At 43.3% G+C, this 14,671-nt stretch overlaps 1 protein-coding gene across 1 annotated transcript in view; it reads left to right on the plus strand.

Moving 5' to 3' along the window:
* Nucleotides 1-14,671, plus strand: part of LOC109913433 (contactin-associated protein-like 2) — a 1,704,267-nt gene that overhangs the window by 606,829 nt on the left and 1,082,767 nt on the right. The gene's annotated exons all lie outside the window — the stretch shown is intronic.

The raw sequence follows: 14,671 nt of genomic DNA on the forward strand, positions 1-14,671 counted from the left end.
TGTGTGTCTGTGCATGTGTGCGTATGCGTGTGCATGCGTGTCTGTGTATGTGTCTATGTGTGTGTACGTGCGTGTCTGTGTATGTGTGTGTGTGTGCGTGTGTGTCTGTGTGTGTGTGCGTGTGCATGCGTGTCTGTGTATGTGTGTGCATGTGCGTGTGCATGTGTGTGTGTGCGCGTGTGACACCGCACAACATTCGCCAGACAGGGATGTTCCCTCCCAGAGGGGGAACACTTCAGCAGTCAAGGACATTCAGCCTCGGATCTGCAGGTAAACGTCCTCCAAGACGGACTTCGGGATACATAACAATGCAGAGTCGCTGAGCAGAGGCTGATAGCCAAGTTCGGTACCTGTGAGGACAGGCTTAACCGGGATCTTGGGTTCATGTCGCACTATGGGTGACACCACCACACTATACACACTCACACATGCATGCACATACACATACACACACACTTACATACACACACACACACACACACACACACTCACTCACTCTCTCTCACCCTCCCCTCGCACACACACGCATTGTCTCTCCCTCCTCAAACATACACCTGCCCCCCACGTGCACACACACGTGAATCTATGGGGTGTGTTTGTATTTGCAGATACATTTTATTTTGTTCAAAAAGCACACAGTTTATAGACAGTCAATTAATGTGGTGTTTTATAAATTACTAATTTAGAAATAAAACCAGTCTGACTCCAAACTAAAACGCAAACAGATTCTAAACAAGGTCTCACACCTAACATGCATTGTCTGACCTAAAATGTCACCTCTTCTTTACACTGAAAAAAACCTTTAGTTCTCTCAGGACTGTGACTTGAAAGGAATTCGGGAATTTGTATACACATACTAATTGATTAAATCCTTATAACTGATTAAAGATTTAACAGCATCTTAGGTTTTTTTAGTATATCCTCATCAATGGCTTGAGCCTTTGATCTTTCACTTAAAAATTCTGTGTCTGATACTACATCTCTCACTAACACCTGAAGGAGGACTGAGGCTCTGAAAGTTTGTGTTTTCAAATGAACCTGTTGGACTGTAACCTAGTGTTGTGTGATTTCTGACTTTGTTCACCCCAGTCCACATCTGGGGTGAACACCTCCACATCACAAAATAAGGATAAACTTGGCGCACGATGTACACAGACAAATAGCAACCTAGTAACACAGTGCAAGCTCTAAGCGTGCAAGTGTAGAAACTCAGCACCATGGAGAACCGAAAGAGTATAGAATCCATGAATGGTCAACTAAAAGGCAAGGGTCTGTAGGACAAGCACAGTACATAGACTTGCATCAGCTGTCCAAGCTATAATTACCACAAGAGTTCTCACAAAATGGTACTATGGATGCCTAACGAAGTGGCATTGGATCGAAACTGACCTAGATTCCTATGTTATTACATTGACCATAAAGAAATACTTTGAACAGACTAGATTCTAATACTATCACACATATACCTCAAAACTGAAAGGATATGTATTTGTGTGCTGCTGTGCATTGAGCACTATAAAGCAAAATTTCTGTTGTTTCTTTTTTCTCTGCTATTATTTTACATAACTTAATATATTAAATGTTAATTTTGTTTCTTTATGCACAGTATTAACAGTAGCATATGAAATTGAAATATGTTTGTCCATGAATGCTTGCTGGGTGGTATCGAAACTTTCGGAAAAATCTTTAGAAACTATAGAAGGTCTACATGGACATTCATATTTTACAAGATCCAAAGCAGACATAGCAACTCCTGTCAAAATTTTTCATTAGTTTGCAAGAGTTTCCATGGCAACAGTCACATCACATGTAAGCCACAGACTCTTCACTGCTTCTGACACTGAACAAGGCAGCGCCCTTTTTAAATAAAAATTAGAAGGGACAGGAAAGATCAATAGGTGAGAAATTGAAGTCTTTCCTGAGACATTTTAGCAAGCTCCCTTTATTTCTCTATGTAGAAGATGGTGCAGAAGCACAGATCAGCCACGATCTAATTAAATTGCGGGTCATGTTTAAGGGACTGAATGGTCTACACCTATTACTATGTTCCTAACACATAACTTGCATTGGGTACAATTATTGACATTCAAGAAGTTTCATTCACAGCAAGCAGCTGGAAAATTTATCTGCCAAAAATACTGCAATAAGTTACAAGTTAAGGCACGCTTAGTTCTGATGAATTTGTGCTGAACAGGTTGGAAAGAATACCTCAAATATGTGTGCTTCATTTTGTAAAGTCTCTCTTTTTTAAAAAAAGATTGTATTTCCACATGAAAGTTTTGTGGCCTGAGGATTAATTACATTAACTCTGTGGTGATGGAAAGAAATTACTTCACAGTTGAAAGTTAATGGTGCTAATTTATTAACAGCGAATAATGACCATAGTTCCTGAATCCTCCAACAGTGGAAAATAAATTGATCTTGCAAGAAAATAGATATGAGTAAAATTTCATATAAGAGTTTACACTTTAAGATGGTAATGTTAACAAAAGAAATTTCCAATGACGTGGCTGTTCAGTTACTCAGTAACTATCAAGTATAAGGAAACAGAATTTGATTCCAGTGTTAATATTCTTATCCCCTGGTTAAATTTTAATTCATCATGATATAAATTTAGTCATATTGTGCAATTTCATTCATAGGTAAAAATTTTACTCATTAATCTTTGGTTAAAGACAGCATAATGTAAATTATATCACTATAGTTATATAATAGTGATGTTGATGAATATTCTAATATCCTTTTCATGATAATACAAGACCTGAAGCTTACTGGTACAGCTCCATCCCTTCACTTTTGGTAGCAGTGTACAGTATCCAAACCTCAGTCTGGTGTTATTGGTGTAATTAAGCTTGATCCTGAGAGGTGGTTTTGCAACTTTAATATAAACATATCAGGGAATGCTTTTAGTGGCTACATTCATTATTTGCTTACTTTATTCAGCAATGCAATTAGTGCATTAAAAACTTGCTCTTAAAGGCATCTTCTGGATTACTGTGTGCAATTCTGGTCACCCTGTGAGAGGAAGGATATTATTAAACTGCAAAGGGTTCAGAAAAAATTTACCAGGATGTTGCCAGGAATGGAGGATTTGAGTTATAAAACTAAGCTGGAACATTTTTCACAGAAGTGTAGGAAGTTGAAGGGTGACCTTATAGAGGTTTATGAAATCATGAGGGGCACAGATAAGGTGAATAGCAAGGGTCTATTATCTAATCAAAACTAGGGGGCGTACTTTTAAGATGACAGGGGAAAGATTTTAAAAGGGACATGAGGGGCAACCTTTATACACGGAAAGTGGTTAGTGTGTGCAATGAACTGCCAGAGGAAGTGATGGATGCAGGTACACTGGTAACATTTAAATGACATTTGGATAAGTACATGTATAGGAAAATTTTGGAGGGATACGGGCCAAATGCAGACAGGTGGGACTAGTTTAGTTTGGCAACATGGTAGGCATGGATAGTTGGATCGAAGGGTCTGTTTCCATGCTGTATGTCTCTATGTACTGCAGTAGATTTTTATTTGTATAATCTCCTGTACAACATTTCTTCTAAGTTATTTAAATATCATTCTATTGAGCTAACTTCATATTACAGAGTATGGTTGAAGTATTTCTAATATTGAGTATTTTTGAAGCTGACTGTATTAATTTCTGCTTTATTGAGGACCTTCTGTAACTATGTTCTAGTGAATGTCTGACTGCCCTTATGAGAGACTTTCTGCACCACTGTTCTAGTGAATAGCCTTTCATAAAATGATTATACTGAATTGCCTCCTGCATTCCTGTTCTGTTGCTACTGATTGACTGATTATATTGCTGAACTGTTTCTTTTCTTGTATCCTAAATGAGTTAATATGCTCCCAGTGTACATTTGTGCAGAACATGCTCTGGGGACAGGATTCATTAGATTCTTACATTTACGTACAGCAGGTTATCAGTCAGTTTTCATGAAGTCATGCTTAGAAAAAGACCTCGAGTTGGATTTTCATCTTGAAGTCTGGAATTGGAATCAGGCGATTTCCTGACTTTGTGATCTCACCTCTTGACCAGCTTGCCCACCTATTTTATTTTCCAAAATGGGCTTGGCATGCCCAGCAACAAACCTGAGGTGGAGCTGGAGGTAGGCCAATGCTAATGTAGTCACATTTAAGGTCATTCCCTCAGACGTCATCCCAGTTCTGGAAATATGTGATGCCTTTAAACAGACACTCCCTCACATCTTTTATTCTTCACATTCTCTTAAACCACTCACTCTGTACCATTACTAATAAAACTCAAGAACCTTCATAAAAAATGTGAATGTAGTTGAGAAGCTCATAAATGCATTAAAATAAACAAATAATTCTTATGAGTCCATGTGAACACCTATATCCTCTTAATTGCTCATAAATCTATAAAAAAACACATTCACAGACACTTGATACCTACATCAGCAACTCATGCTCAGTAAATCCATTAATGGTTTGCACCTCAGCCAAGCATTCAATAATTTGATTCTCTTGCACTGGTGTCAACAAGCACCTTAATGGAACACATTAAATCATTTACAGACAACTGGAAAAACACTAAGATGTCAAAGCCAACATACAACTGATTTGAGCTTCAAGGAAAACATGGAAGCCACGGAGACAATTGACACAACCAAATCTGAATCTCACCATTGTCCAATGCAGAATTTCAGTTCATCTAATGCATAATATATTCTAATACATCCACTTCCATAATGTCATTGAATTTAATTGTCACTTACCTTTTCCAAATAAAAACATAAAATCAATCACTGTATTAAAACCATAAGCACATTTTCAACATATTTTTTACATTGTTCATGAATTCAAACCATGATTCTCCAATGGTCCATAAAAACCTAAGAACTAGGAGCTGGAGCAGACAATTCAGACCCTCAAGCCTTCAGTGCCATTTATTCTGATCATAGCTGATCTCATCTCAGCCTCAATTCTACTTTCCTTCCTGTTTCCCACAACTCATTAAAGTCTGTCTATCCCCTCCTTAAGTTTTTGATGTAATAGTAAATTTCAAAGATTCTCAACCCTTTGAAGAAAGTAAATTCCTCTTCATCTCTGTTTAAAACTGCCACCCCTTTAGCCTAAAACTATGACCTCACATTCTAGATTGTCCCCCAAGTGGAAACATCTGCTCTATGTCTACTTTGTCAGTCCTGTTTAACATCTTCCATATCTCAATTAGATCTCCTCTCATCCTTCTAAACTCTAGAAAGGTCATGACATCTTTGAGATGGAATGAACCACAGTGTCTTCTAAAGCTTGTGAAACTCCATGAAAATGTCAGAAATGACCACCTCTGCATTGGAGCCAATAGCATTGTGACAGGAGTGTGTCTCACACCTGCCCACCTCCTTTTCCCATGTCACTGCTGGAAATGGGAACACAAAATCTGCTATTATGCACTGCACACTAATTTTAATGTCTGTCTGATGCTTTTCAGGCAGGTGTTGACATAAGAAAATCCAGCCCCGATAATGAATTACTTGAAGGTAAATTGCACTTGATAAATCTTGCGGCAATATTTGAAAGAGTTGACTGCTAGGCCATGTATAATTGTTACCCTTTGTAGATTTTCAGAAGGTGTTTGATCAAACAGCTCATGAAGTTTGTTGTGCAGATCCAGAAGGACAGGATAAAAGAAAATATAGAAATATTGACAGAAAATTTGTTGATGCAGCTAAAGTAAAGTGAATAAATATGTTGGAAAAAAAAATGTCAGCCACAGTGTACCTGAGGTCAGTAGAGTCTTTTAGCTATTAGATTTTAAAACTGAAGCCACAGTTGATTAACTATTGACTCACGTTCACCATGGTAGCAGAATCTATTGATATATTTAGGTCTTGATAAATGGTTATTTTTCCAAGTTGCTTTTTCACTGGCCACTGATTTGAGATGATGAGAGAAACCAGACTGAGACTGAGAAAGAATCCTCCAATTCTTACTAACAAATCTATTTTCCTATCTATTTGTCCTGTTGTTCAAAAATAGCGTGTGAAGTATAGTTCAATGTGTATTTTAGAGTCTAGCTCCACTGTCTTTCCAAGCTGGCTCACTGGCAAGCAACCATTTTATCGCCCAATATATGCAAGTATAATTCATATTTGAGAATTAAACAAGAGATGCAAATTTATTGATACTGATGTAGTGGCTTGGTTCAGAGATATCTTTCGACAGAAATAGCAGTTTCAGTGCAAAAGGCTTTGTTTATTCCCCATGAGTCAACAAAGCATGCCTCAATTTGTGGTCAGGTCACATAGCCATTTTATGTCCATGTTTATACCCTTTTAGAAACCATTTTCAGTCCATGAAACATCTCAGGTGTAATAATCAGATGATGCAAGATAAAATTTGATAGTTCCTATTTACCCTGTTGTTATGGGGGGTGCTGCTGGTAACTGGGATCATGGCAGGGTGTCCTAATCACATGGATAGAATGGTTCAGACTGTCGGAGTCAAGAGCTCATCATGGGGAAGGCCCCTTGAGGTTCCATGGGTCGCAATCAGGTAGCAAAAAAACACAGAAGGTAGTCTGGGACACTGGGTTACATGGGGTTATTCTGATGGAGTTTGGAATACCATCATTAGTTGTGGCACATGTGGGAAGTTGGGGACAGATTGTGAGGTGTGGACACCTTCATCAGGTTAGCTTGTTGGCCCTCCAAAAAAACACTTGTGCTCCTCTTGGCCCACAAGCCATGCTGTAAAGATATTTGTCACATGGATTCTAACCCCTCACCATCTTTCATCTACAAAGGCTCCCAAACACAGGAAAGCCAACCACCTGTGAATAAAAACAGAATGACTATAAAAATGCAGTAATGCATCTTGAGTACAATATCTAAATTATCGACCCATTTCCTGAAAATAGGAAGCAGATTAGTTCAAAGTGTACTCCATTCTGTTCTAGGTAAACTGCATTTTAAGCTCCGGCTTGATCCCTATTCATCTATTTTACGAGTTAGAATTCTGCTGTCTGGTGTTGACATGACCTCTTTCTAAGCAAGGGTCTGTGACCAACACTATAGCATTTCTATCACCATCCCGAGTGAGATCAGACAACTCAGAGCACCCCTTCTTGCGCTTCACTGATCAGCAACTCCTTTGCTTCTTTTTGATTATTAACAAAAAAATTAAAGGAGCATAAAATTAACTAAGAGCATTATGTCAGTTCAACATACAAATACAGGTTATACTACCCAATGGTAATGTGAACTTTTGTCACTGGTACCTGCTTCCTAATAGGTAACTAGTTCTCCTGTTGTATAACATCACTATCATCATCAAACACTCTCAAATCTCAAGCTTCCATTTGTTGATTTCTGGAAATATTCATAATCACAAAATGAAACGGGACAGTCTTCACAAAAGCTGCAATCATTGATGCCAACCTCTTATTCGTTATATGGAAACTCGACTGCAGAAGAAAATATATTCCACAAGGAATCATTTCTGTCAGTTCTTCAGTAAGCCAGTTAAAACATCACAGTAACATTATTTTGAGGAAGATGACCATAGGCTTTAATTTTGCTCTGCTTGTTCTGACAAATGATAGATATCAGTCTTTAATTGGTACATAAAATAATTGTTCTATAATTGTTTGGGTCTTTATTAGAAATACAATTGCATCACACGATGGATGTGAAGGATAGAAATATGTTGGTCTCAGTTTGCCTTGACAGCCTGAACGTTCACTTTGTAATACATCTTTGTTCCTATTTTGTTGTTACCTCAACATGGAAATTCATTTCATAAAACAAGGTGCTCTAAATTTCAAAGTACGTTTACCCAAGTATTTATTTTCTTTTTGTTCTTTTTATTGCACAGAGACCTCTCCCTTCACCTTGCCTGTCTGCAAATCTTGTGTCACACATTTGTTAATGATTTTTTCGTGTGTCTATTTTCTTTGGATTCTGGGAGACTGGCACCCAGTGAGCCTGCTGCACAGTTACTCTGTTAAATTCACATTTTCTATTCTTTCTGACAACGGAATTGTAGATCCTTTATTTGAATTCTCATTCATGATATGGCTGTGTAAGTAGCAGCCACAATATGTTCACCCTATTATAGGAGTCACAACAGAAGTAGGCAGGCATTTAAATTTATGCTTGTTGACACGATTCTACCCCATGCTATTTTGCTGGAGACCAGTTCAAGGGTAGCATGGTTACCCACCCACAATAAGACCCTACAACCAATGATATATTTCCCTCCCCACGCCTATCTGCCTTCCATCGGGACCACCGTCTCTGAGATTCCCTTGTTCGCTCCACACTCCCCACCACCTCCACCACCCCTGGCACCTTTCCCTGCAACCGCAGTAAGTGCTACACCTGCCCCTACACCTCCCAGCTCACCTCCATCCAAGGAACCAAAAAAACCTTCCACGTCAGACAGATGTTCACTTGCACATCCGCTAATGTGGTCTACTGCATCCGCTGTTTCCAATGTAGTCTCCTCTACATCGGTGAGATCAAGCAGAGGCTCAGAGACCGTTTTGTAGAGCACCTGCACTCTGTTCGCAACAAACAACAATACCTTCCAGTTGCGAACCTCTTCAACTCCCCCTCCCACTTCCTGGATGACATGTCCATCCTGGGCCTCCTCCAGTGTCACAACGACGTCACCTGGAAACTGGAGGAGCAGCACCTCATATTCCACCTTGGGAGCCTACAACCCAATGGTCTCAATGTGGATTTTATCAGTTTCAAAATCTCCCCACCTCCGGCCTCATCCCATGACCAACCCTCCTTGACCTTACACAACCTGTCCATCTTCTCTCCCACATATCCATTCCTCCCACCTCACAGACCAATCCCCACCACTGCCTACCTGCACTCACCTATCACTATGCCACCTACCTTCCCCATCCCCACCCCTTCTCTCTCTATTTATTTCTAAGCTCCGATCTTCCTCCCAATTTCTGAAGAAGGGTCCCGACCCAAAACGTCAGCTTTCCAGCTCCTCTGATGCTGCCTGCCCAGCTGTGTTCCTCCAGCTCCACACAGTGTTATCGCACACCCACAAATGATAGTTTAATTTAACTAATTTAAAGGCTATTAAGGTCAATAACCAGAGGGAAAATGGTATGTTCCAATCAGCATGTGGCTCTTTGTATCATCAGAATGCAGTAGCTACCTGGAGGTGTCCCCCCGGTGGAAGACCAGGAGGACAATACTTCAGGATGACTTTGAGGCTCCTCCCTTGCCAACCTCATTTGCAAATTACTTTGCAAGTATTTCTGCTTTAAAACATGTTTCGTTAACGCACATTGGGTGTAATGTGATTGATGAATAGTGGACACCGTTTGGATAATGTGAACTTTCTACTGTACAGTATAACGATTTTCTATCACGATTTCACTATAACGTGATTTTCTTCAGCGTGAGGTCACACAAGAACACAACTATTGTGTTATAGGAGAACTACCTGTAACATATTGGTTATTTATCATCGATCCCCTACAGTGTGGAAACAGGCTTCTCAACCCAACAAGTCCACACTGACCCTCAGAGCATCCCACCCAAACCCATCCCCCTATAACCCACCTAATCTATACATCCCTGAACACAATGGGAAGTTTAGCATGGCCAATCCACCTAGCCTACATATCTTTGGACTGTGGGAGGAAACCGGAACACCAGGAGAAAATCCATGCAGACACAGGGAGAATGTGCAAACTCCACACAGGCAGTTGCTCATGGGTGGAATTGAACCCGGTCCCTGGTGCTGTGAGGCAGCAGTGCTAACCACTGAGCCACCATGCCGCCTTCATTTGCATGTCATGAAACATTTTGAAGCTCACAATATCCTGATAGATGGTTACAATGGTTTTATTTTGGTAAAAGATTCAGCCAAAAAATAACTTTTACAGGCTGTTGTTGACCTAGTTTCAAATCTTGAAACTGATGAAACTACTCACGTGGCAATACTGGATTTCTCAAAATCCATTGACAAAATTTCACACGAAGAAAGAAACATGAACATACAAACAAGGAACAAGAGTAGACCACTCAGCCCTTCAAGCCTGCTCCATTATTCAATGAGATCATGGCTGATCATATTTTAACATCAACTCTACATTCCTGCATACCCTCAATAATTTATAATCCTCTTGGTAATTTAGAATCTGTCTACCTCTGCCGTAAAAATATTCAAATGTTCTGCATCTGCTGCCTTTTGAGGAAGGGAATTTTAAACACTCACAACCCTCTGAGGAAAAAATAATCCTCATCACTGTCTCAAATGGGCAACCGCTTATTTTTAACTATAACCCCAACTTCTAGGTTCTCCCACAGAAGGAAACATCCTTTCAACATCCACCTGGTCAAGTCTGCTCAGGATCTTGTATCTTCCTATTAAGTCACCTCTGACTCTTCTGACACCCCGTTGCCAAACCCAAGCTTCCCAGACCCAACCCACCCTGATCTGCCCTACACTACCCCAACTCGCACCCTACCCCTCTGTAGCTAACTATCTACCTACCTGGCATCCTACACACATGGCGATCTACCTCCTTCCCGTCTGGTGTTCTGCACATGTCACAATACCCGCTTCCCCAGCTGGCACTTTACTTACCTGTCATCCTGGCACCTTACTCCCTCAGCACCCAATTTACCTCACACCCTGCCCCATACCCATCTTGCACTGGTCCTTCCAGCACCCTAATATCATTTATCTCATGTACTTACCTTTTCACAACAATTGTCCAAGTGTCTGCCTGTGCCTTTAAATTTCAGAATATAGCAGCTGCCTGCTGTAAAAGGGAGACATGCTTTTCCCTTCCTCTGGCAGTTCTATGCTACAAATGAGCTGTCAGAATGGAAGTACACTCCACTCCACATTTCTGACGGACCTCTGAGCACAATCTTCTCTGAAAAACATGGAGCTCCTTTATTTCGGTAAAAAAGAAGGGGCTGGACGAGCAATCTGTGTGAGATTGCCACTCCCTTGAAAATCTGGCCCTTTATGGTTTCTGGGCTGAATCTTACTTTTTTAGTGAAATCTGAGTTAAGTGTTTTTAAAGAGGATATTCTGCCACATATCTTACCAAACTTGTCTCGATGGATACCTATGCCACCCCATCGATATCTATCATGTCTGAGTTTCACTTCATGTCGTAATGCACCATTCCCAGAGTAACTCGCCATTCAGTGGATATCCCAGAATTCACCAGCATCCCCTGCATTTGCACCATCTTTAAAAGCCATTTGTATACCCAGACAAGTACTGTCGGCCTGGAACTGCCCTGCACAGTTCCTGACATTTGCCCTAGACTTGGCAGACAAGAGGTTTTCAGTGCTCCACTTTCCAGGTGGTGAACTGGAGCTCATGCTGGAATGTGTAGAGCTGATGGAAAGCGTTTTTTCCCCCCCAAAACCAGCAGTGGAGACCACAACACCTTACCATATCTCTACCTTACCATGCCAACCTGGTCTGCACTTGCCACCTAGGTCAGCGACCTGGCAAAATGATCAGCAATATAGGAAGAAGCACATTGACCTTCTCCACTCCACCAGCATAATTGCTACTGTCTTCTATTTAACACTCACACTATCTCTGCTCTTGTACCTACCTTGCACCGAGGCTCATGCTCTAACACTGTCACTGTTGCCTGCAACATCTTTCTCGCTTGCTGTCAGCCACACGAACCCCAACACAAACCCTGTATAACCACTGCCTACTCACTCGAGGCACTTTCTGGCCTGCATTAGCACCCACGTTCATCTCCTTAGTACCTGCGTCTTTCACATTCCAAGAGAAAAACAGCCCCCAAATGGACAGAAAGATTCAAGATAGGTGGTGGGCTGCCCAACGTTCAGCTACTCATCATTTTCTGGGAGAGGACCCTGACTCTGACCCCTCCCAGACAGCCGGTTGCGCATGACTGGTATCTGAGGCTGCTCATGACTTAGTGCGCCAGAACCCACCGAGTGAAGACCATCTCCCTTGACTGGTCTGAAGACTGCTGACAACCGGGACAAGCTTCCTGGCTTTATGTGTGCACACTGAAATGCAGAGATGCTGCAAGCATCCAGGTAGGCTCAGAGTGAGTGAACACTATGACAGCAAGTGAAGAGCTTGGAGATACAGCCTGATGCAGTCCATGAGGTGGGTGCATGTCCCTGACTGTCCTTGTTACAGCACTACAATGATAGTTGCTGGTTCCATCCGAAGTGCAGCATTGAAGTATACAAGTGTTCTGTAAGTGGATCGGAGATGTGCCATGAGTGTTCTTAGAAGCTGGCCCATGTCAGATCCCAGTATCTGTAGATATGGCATCCATGTGGCTGATGCCTATCGAAGAGGCTCTGAGATGCTGGTGCCCAGTGTCCAATGTGGAGGTCCTTCAAAGTAAGTGGCGAACTGAATTCACCAGATATAGTAGGAACTGCAGATGCTGGAGAATCCGAGACAACAAGGTGCAGAGCTGGATGAACACAGCAGATCAAGCAGCATCATAGGAGCAGGAAGGCTGACGTTTCGGGCCTAGACCCTTCATCAGAAATGGGGGAGGGGAAACGGGTTCTGAAATAAATAGGGAGAGAGGGGGAGGCGGATAGAAGATGGATAGAGGAGAAGATAGGTGGAGAGGAAACAGACAGGTCAAAGAGGCGGGGATGGAGCCAGTAAAGGTGAGTGTAGGTGGGGAGTTAGGGAGGGGATAGGTCAGTCCAGGTAGGACGGACAGGTCAAAGGGGCGGGATGAGGTTAGTAGGTAGGAGATGGGGGTGCGGCTTGAGGTGGGAGGAGGGATAGGTGGGAGGAAGAACAGGTTAGGGAGGTGGGGACGAGCTGGGCTGGTTTTGGGATGCGGTAGGGGGAGGGGAGATTTTGAAGCTTGTGAAATCCACATTGATACCATTGGGCTGCAGGGTTCCCAAGCGGAATATGAGTTGCTGTTCCTGCAACCTTCGGGTGGCATCGTTGTGGCACTGCAGGAGGCCCAGGTGGACATGTCATCTGAGGAATGGGAGGGGGAGTTGAAATGGTTCGCGACTGGGAGGTGCAGTTGTTTATTGCGAACCGAGCGTAGGTGTTCTGCAAAGCGGTCCCCGAGCCTCCGCTTGGTTTCCCCAATGTAGAGGAGGTCACAACGGGTACAGCGGATGCAGTATACCACATTGGCAGATGTGCAGGTGAACATCTGCTTGATGTGGAAAGTCTTCTTGGGGCCTGGGATGGGGGTGAGGGAGGAGGTATGGGGGCAGGTGTAGCACTTCCTGCGGTTGCAGGGAAAAGTGCCGGGTGTGGTGGGGCTGGAGGGGAGTGTGGAGCGGACAGGGGAGTCACGGAGAGAGTGGTCCCTCCGGAAAGCAGATAAGGGTGGGGAGGGAAAGATGTCTTTGGTGGTGGGGTCGGATTGCAGATGGCGGAAATGTCGGAGGATGATGCGTTGGATCCGGAGGTTGGTGGGGTGGTACATGAGGATGAGGGGGATTCTTTTTTGGTTGTTATTGCGTGGATGGGGTGTGAGGGATGAGTTGTGGGAAATGTGGGAGACACGGTTGAGGGCGTTCTCGACCACTGAGGGGGGGATGTTGTGGTCCTTGGAAAACGAGGACATCTGAGATGTACGGGAGTGGAATGCCTCATCCTGGGAGCAAATGCGGCGGAGGCGAAGGAATTGGGACTAGGGGATGGCATTTTTGCAGGAAGGTGGGTGGGAGGAGGTGTATTCTAGGCCTTCCACCCCAACCTTAAGTTCACCTGGACCATCTCTAATACCTCTCTCTCCTTCCTGGACCTCTCTGTTTCCATCTCGGGCAACCACCTAGAAACCGATATCCATTTCAAGCCCACCGACTCCCACAGCTACCTCGAATACACCTCCTCTCACTCACCGTCCTGCAAAAATGCCATCCCCTATTCCCAATTCCTTCGCCTCCGCCGCATCTGCTCCCAAGATGAGGTATTCCACTCACGTACATCCCAGATGTCCTAGTTTTTCAAGGACCGCAACTTCCCCTCCACAGTGGTCAAAAACACCCTCGACTGTGTCTTTTGCATTTCCCACAACTCACCCCTCGCACCCCCTCCTCGCAATAACAACCAAAACAGAATCCCCCTTGACCTCACATACCAACCCACCAACCTTCGGATCCAACGCATCATCCTCCGACACTTCCGCCATCTGCAATCCGACCCCACCATGAAAGACATCTTTCCCTCCCCACCCTTATCTGCTTTCCGGAGGGACCACTCTCTCCGTGACTCCCTTGTCCGCTCCACACTCCCCTCCAGCCCAACCACACCCGACACTTTTCCCTGCAACCGCAGGAAGTGCTACACCTGCCCCCATACCTCCTCCTTCACCCCCATCCCAGGCCCCAAGAAGACTTTCCACATCAAGCAGATGTTCACCTGCACATCTGCCAATGTGGTATAATGCATCCGCTGTACCCATTGTGGCCCCCTCTACATCGGGGAAACCAAACGGAGGCTTGGGGCCCACTTTGCAGAACACCTACGCTCGGTTCGCAATAAACAACTGCACCTCCCAGTCGCGAACCATTTCAACTCCCCCTCCCATTCCTCAGACGACATGTCCATCCTGGTCCTCCTGCAGTGCCACAACAATGCCACCCGAAGGTTGCAGGAACAGCAACTCATATTCCACTTGGGAACCCTGCAGCCCAATGGT

The sequence above is a fragment of the Rhincodon typus genome, chromosome 2 (assembly GCF_021869965.1).
Source record: "Rhincodon typus isolate 14 chromosome 2, sRhiTyp1.1, whole genome shotgun sequence".
NCBI lineage: Eukaryota > Metazoa > Chordata > Chondrichthyes > Orectolobiformes > Rhincodontidae > Rhincodon > Rhincodon typus.